The following is a 6,993-nucleotide window of genomic DNA, read 5'->3' as shown; positions in this document are numbered from 1 at the left end:
TTCAATGGGGAAGGTTTTTGTGAGCATCTAATGACCTAAATTTCTCAGACAGTGCCCGGTTTATTTGTTTCCTCTCTAACATTCTCACCAATGCCAGAACAGCCCAGGTTCACTTCTTGCTTATGCTACACTGTTTTTCTTTCCCGGAAGGCTCTGCACCTCCTCAGGTTCTTTGTCTTCCTAATACTGTGGCTTGTCTGTACTCTTGTGAGTTTCTTGGTACTAACACGAGCTTTCTTGTGTTATGAGCGGTCGTTCTGGTGTGCAGACCTGAAGTGTAATTTGAAGTAGATTGTGTGCTTCTTGAGATTGGGACTTGTGTTTCCTCCTCTTGTACCGCCCTCCTCATCAAGTCCTCCGAAGCTCCAACAACACAGTGCCTGGTACAATGTGGTATTGCAGAAGTAAAATGTCCATTAACTTGACAGGAGCAGCGGTGCATGCCTGAAATCCCAGTGGCTCCAGAAGCTGAGACAGGAGGATGGCAAGTTCAAAGCCAGCCTCAGCAACTTAGTGAGGCCCTAAGCAACTCAGTGAGATCTTGTCTCAAAATAAAGAATGAAAAATAGGGCTGGGGATGTGGCTCAGTGGTTAAGCGCTCCTGGGTTCAATCCCTGGTACCAAAAAACAATGCTTGTTAACTCACTAATTGATTAATGTCCCTTACCCCTATGCCAGGGAAGTGAGAATTTCCAGTGCTTTCTTAAAATCCGTAGGAGGAGGGGTCACTTTTCCTCCATTCATTTAGGAGCCACCATTTTTCCCAGGTCATTTCATACATCATGGAACAGCAATCCATCTTTTTAAAATTCTTTTTTTTTATGTTGGAAAAAAAAAGTATATTTAGACTTGGACAGCTGGACTCTGTTTAGATGATCCCAATTTTGTTGGCAACGTCCAAAGCATCATAATCAGGAGCCAGTCGAACATAAGTCTTTTTCTCTCCATCAGGCCTGATCAGGGTGTTAACCTTGCCACATCAATGTCATAGAGCTTCCTTACAGTTTGTTTGATCTGGTGTTTGTTGGCCTTGACATCCACAATAAACACAAGTGTGTTGTTGTCTTCAATCTTCTTCATGGCCGACTCAGTGGTCAGAGGGAATTTGATGATGGCTTGGTGGTCAAGCTTGTTTCTCCTCGGGGTGCTCTTCCAAGGATATTTGGGCTGCCTCCGGAGCTGTAATGTCATGGGTTGCCGGAAGGTAGGTGACGTGTGGATCTTCTTCTTTTATGACTATGGACACTCTTCAACATTGTCTTCTTGGCCTTCAAAGCTTTGGCTTTGGCTTCAGCTTTGGGAGGGGCAGGCGCTTCCTTTTTAACTTTTGGCGCCATCTTGGTGAAAAGGCTTAATATTCTTATTTATTTATTTATTGCAGTATTGGGGATTGAACGCAGGGATGCTCTACCACAGAGCTACATCCCAGTTGTTTTCCTTTTTTCTTTTGAGATAGGTTCTCACTGAGTTGTCCCGCCTGTCCTTGAACTTGTGATCCTCTTGCCTCAGCCTCCCAAGTTACTGGGATTATGAGCAGAGCATGCAACAGTGCCACCCCTGGCAACCTCACTTGTTTGCACTCCTGCCTAGCCCTGCCACCTCTCAAGCTTTCAGAATGGGTGATGGCTTTTTTTTTTTTTTTCCTTTTTCTTTTCCTTTCTAGCACGTGAACGTTGAGATCAGCTATAATTTTGAAGTCTTAAAAGAAGTAGCCTGGGTTCATTAAATTCTAATTGCGCTGATGGAAAGGAAAGATAGTTGCTTTAATTAAGGAAGACCTCCCTTGGCTAATGCTGTGGTTATGATGGTGGCGGTGGAGCGCTGCCGCTGCGGCTGCTAAGTAGGATGATTATGGTGTTCAAGGGAGTTCAGAAGCGCCAGTCTACACCCTCAGGCAGCCCAAACTACACATCTGCCAAGCGTCTACAGCCTGTCACTGCTCTGCTTGGGAGCTTACCCAGCAGGGCAAACTTTTGCCAGCTTTGGATTCCACTCAAAGTTTAGGGAACATGTCTTCTGGGTAAATAAAATCCCCCCAAACAACATGCCTTTGAGGGGAAAGATTCTGTGTGTGTGTGTGATTTTACTGCTGTTGTTGTTGCTGTTATTATTGTTGCTCAGGATCAAATCCAGAACCTTGCACATGTTAAACATGTGCTCTACCACCGAGCTATGCCCAATCCCTAAAATTCTGGCTGATTTTTCTTTAGCAATCTTTTTTTTTATAGACCCAGACAAAGACCCCCTCCCCTCCCTTTTCAGCACTGGAGTTTGAACCCAGGGGTTCTCTACCACTGAGCTCATCCCCAGCCCTATTTATTTACGTATTTATTTGTTTATTGATTTATTTTAGATAAGACCTTGTTAAATTGCCCAAGCTGACCTTGAACTTGAGATCCTTCTGCCTTAGCCTCCCAAGTAGCTGGCATTACAGGAGTGCACCACCACACTCGCTTCACAGAATTCTTTGAACACCGGTTGAAATTGCACTATTACTGTCCCCTTCCTTTGAATTTAGCCTGCGAGGCCACCTTGAAAATACCACTTGGCATTTAGAAGAAGGCAACATAATGAGCTCTGAATGCTTAGTGTGGATTCACACTGAGATCCTGTCTTATATGCGAGTATATCTTATATATATATAAGATATTATATATGTATATAAGATATAGTATATCTTATATATACAAGATTATATATATATCTTATATGCGAGTAGAGAGAAGGGATGTAAAGGATGCTGGGAAGAAATGTGGGGGTTATACCCTGGGAAAATTCTGCCAGATTTACCCATTTTCCCAAGACCATCCCTGAGAGCAAGACCCAGCTGAGCTCAGAAGTATCTGGTCAGTAAGTGTAGTAGAGGCTGTGCTGTGTGCTCAGATCATCCTTTGGGATAGAATGATTTATTTCCTTCATCCACCAGGAGTGCAGCTGACAGCACGTAGTTCCTGCCCTCTCTGGAATGGGGGATCTTCATCCTTAGACACGCCATCTTCCCAGCCTGTACCCAATGACTGCAGATGCAAGGACATGAAGACTCCATGTGGGATGATGCTATCATGAGGGGGCTGAGGGTGGGGATGTGGCTCAAGCGGTAGCACGCTCGCCTGGCATGCGTGCGGCCCGGGTTCGATCCTCAGCACCACATACCAACAAATGTTGTGTCTGCCGAAAAACTAAGAAATAAATATTAAAGTTCTCTCTCACTCTTTCTCACTCTTTCTCACTCTCTCTCACTCTCTCTCACTCTTTCTTTAAAAAAAAAAATGAGGGGGCTGAGGAGTGGTCCAGCTTCACCCTCTGCTTGTTCTTCTTTCTTCCCTTACCCCACTGGCATCAATACCTAGAGCACTTTCAAAACAGTTCCTTCTTACAGATCTTCATCTCATAGTCTGCTTTCCAGGAAATCTGATTTGCAATAGTCATTCCCTCTTTCATTAATGCAGGCGCTTCTGTGTTAGACTTCAACATCCTGACTACAGGTCCACTGACCAGATGGCTTTCAGAGTTCCAGTGCTGAGGTGAGAACTCAGGGCCTTGCACATGCTAGGCAAGTACTCTGCACCTAAGTACACCCCAGTCCCTCCCCTCATCCATCCTTGCTCTTTCCTCAGTGTGTGGGCTGCTTTGACAGAATGTCTGCAGTTCCACATTCTGATTTAGAGTTCAACTAATGTCTTGGTAGACACCTGTGTGCCATTTGTATCATATGGGTCTCTTACTTCATTTGCCACTCAGATATTGTTCAGGGAGAAGATTGTGTCTAAATTTATCATTTTCCCAAAACCCTTAGCTTTAGACTCAGCCCCCTTTGGGGGAAATAATTAGTGCTGCCTGACTGGCCAAGCTTCCACAATCCTCTTGGTCTTAATGACCCTGGAAGCCTATCACCAAAGAAGAATGTCATAGGCTCTGGCTGTCAGTAGGGGACTCTGAGGTCAGTTAGTGCAGCCTCCTCGTCTAACAGGACTCCTCCCCGGCATCCCAGAAAGGCTGTCACACTTTGAATCAGGAATGCTCAAGATGTCACCCAGTGTCGTTGCTAAGTACCCGTCGTGAACCAACCACAAGCCCAGCTTCTTAGTTACTTGTCATTCTCAATAAAACAAGTGAGAAGGCAGTTAACAGGGGAAGTCAGCTGGCGAGAGCACTCAGGAGGCTGAAGGGTAGGATGGAGCCGTAACAAAAGGGCAAACCTAATTTATTTTGGTTTCCTTATGTAAGAACAACGAGGTAAGCCGAACAATGTATAACCGAATTACAGGCAGCCTTGCGACTATGGAACAACACTCCAAAGCCGGGCTCCTGCATCTTTGGCTTAAGCCTTCCAAGACCAGTAGCAGACATGCTTAATCTTTAGACTTCAGGAAACAGTTTTCTTCAGACTCCCTGGCTAACCCTCCTGGTGCCTTTCAACTGAGACAGATAGGAAGTTCTTTCCACCACCCAATCAAAGTCCTGCTGGTTCCTACAACACCTGTCTTCAGTGAAGGGCAGGGAAGAGCTTGTCCTTCATTCCTCAAGGACTTGCCTGCACTTGAACTGTCAGTTCTTCCTGGGAAAATCTTTCTCGGGGTGGGGTGGGGGGAATGTATGTGTCCACAGCACCATTCCCCATGGCCAAGTGCCAAGTGACGAAAGTGTCGGAGCTTTTGAAATTGTCAGAGAAACTGATTTCCTTGTCAAGTCTCATCCTGTATGGTTGGAGGGCCAAATTCTACTTTCGTGTTAGCTGCCACGCAGATCAAAGGCTGCTGACAAGGAGCTGAAGGGTTTGTGCCTGGTCTGCTTCAACCTTTCCTCAACCCAGCATGGGGAATGCTCCTGGATTTCGGCTTTCTTGAACTCTCTTATCGATCCTCCTCTGGGGCCAACAGATGAAGGGCCTGGGAAATCATTTGGAGGGATATAACTCAGAGACAGCTTTCTTAAGTTTGCAGCAGGAAGGAGGCCAGAGGAAAGGGGAGACAAGAGCGAGTCAGAAAATGCAGACTTAGTAAAGGCCAGAAATCGAGGGGTCAATGTTCAGTGGAAGAATCAAAGGAGGAGATGGGGCGAGGTGTCAGGCCAGAGGATCTCCAGTAGGGGATCTCACAGAAGGACTAGTCTTTTCATGGCTTGGTTTTTTGAGGGTATTGCATGAAGGTAGGACACAAAGGAGATGACTTCTGAAGCCACTTCCTCCATGGTCTTTATCATAAGCCCATGAGGGGAGAGCTGAGTGACTGACAAGTTCAAGTTATGAGTAACCCTACGTACATCCGAAAGTACATAAGAGTCAAGGGTAAGACTAGAGAGAGTGGGACGATCATGGTGCAGATGAACGTTGTAGAGATCATCCACACCAGGGAGGAGGCCATGGGAATGAAGCAAGGGTATGGAGCACAGAGACAGGAGAATGGTGTGTCTAGATCCAAGAGAGCTCATTCTTGGTTTCCTGACTTGAGCTTTCTCTTTGGACTTTTGGACAGTGCTTAGTACCATCTCCTGTTCACCATCTCCTCTCTATTTCCTTCTCCTTATGCCCCAAACATTTAACGTTTCTGCAGTTTTTAGGATTGAACCCAGGGCCTGAAGCATGCTAGGCAAGCGTTCTACCATTGAGATACACTTCCAGAACTCCCAAATATTTTTGACGAGAAGAAACCAGCTGCACCTGTTTCTCCATCCACAGGCAATCTGCATACCTCAATGGAATCAGATGAGGAAGATTTTCAAAGTATTAGGTACCCCAAGGAGACACGATGTTCTCAAAAACGGCAAGAGAAAACATCTCCAGAAACAGGCTGGGCATTTGGGCGTGGTGGTGCACCCCTGTAATCCCAGATACTCTGGAGACTTGCAAGTTCAAGGCCAGCCTCAGAAACGTATCGTGACCGTGTCTCAAGATAAAAAGTAAAAAGGACTGGGGATATAGCTCTGTGGTAGAGCACCTCTGGTTTACTCCCTAGTACAGAAAGAAAGAGAAAGAAATTGGGCACTAGGGTTTGATTACACCTTTAGCCCAGACAGCTTCCATTTTGCTTGGCCTGACTATTGCAGGTGCGGGTGGGAAATGGTATAAGATCCTTGAGGCCAGGTACCCTTGTCCATCTAGATGGTCATTTATTCTGGTTTATTACCAACTTAATCACTTCCATAAGAATTATGTGTGTGTGTGTGTGTGTGTGTGTGTGTGTATATATATATATATATATATAATTATTTTATTTATTTGTTTTTGTGTGGTGCTGAGGATCAAACCCAGTACATCAAGTATGAGAGGCAAGTGCTCTACCGCTGAGCTACAACCCCAGCCCCATAAGTATCACTTATGATAGTGTGCTATTTCAATCTATTTGAAATCTATTTCCTTGAGCTGCAATAAGAGGTTGCACACTTTGAATCAGGAATGCTCAAGATATCACCCAGTGACAAAAGAGTCTCATTATGTTAATCTATCTGGTTTCTGCATATCAGGTAGCAAATAGGGAGAATTTAGGTAGTCAAGTATTATCTCCCAATTTATCTGACTCTTATTAAGTTCTTGTGTTTAGATAGCAAAGTTTATTTGTACTTTTATTATTTCCATAAAAATTCTCCTACAGCCAGGTGCAGTGGCGCACACCTGTAATCCCAGTGGCTTGGGAGGCAGAGGCAGGAGGATCTCGAGTTCAAAGTCGACCTCAGCAAAGGCGAGGTGCTAAGCAACTCAGTGAGACCCCATCTCTAATAAAATACAAAATACGGCTAGTGATGTGGCTCAGTGATCGAGTGCCCCTGAGTTCAATCCCCCCATACTCCACCCCCACAAAAATGTCTCTCACTTCACAGATGGGACTGGGACTAGAACGTGAAAAGCACCTAAAATTTTCAAATAAATATAAAACTAAGTTCTCAGCCTTGACTGTCTATAAGAATCACCCAGAGAGTTTTTATAACACACTGGCATTTAGCTCTCATCTTGAATCAATCAAATCAGAACAGAACTATTGAAAGCTCCTAAGATAA

The 6,993-nt window shown here is 44.9% G+C and overlaps 1 pseudogene; it reads right to left on the bottom strand.

Annotated features, from left to right (window-relative positions):
* Positions 1 to 868: 868 nt before the first annotated feature.
* LOC113195664 (large ribosomal subunit protein uL23 pseudogene) lies at positions 869 to 1,337 on the bottom strand (annotated as a pseudogene).
* Between the last annotated feature and the right edge of the window lie 5,656 nt (positions 1,338 to 6,993).

This window comes from Urocitellus parryii, chromosome 5, assembly GCF_045843805.1.
Source record: "Urocitellus parryii isolate mUroPar1 chromosome 5, mUroPar1.hap1, whole genome shotgun sequence".
NCBI lineage: Eukaryota > Metazoa > Chordata > Mammalia > Rodentia > Sciuridae > Urocitellus > Urocitellus parryii.
This window is presented reverse-complemented; position numbering and strand designations above follow the sequence as displayed.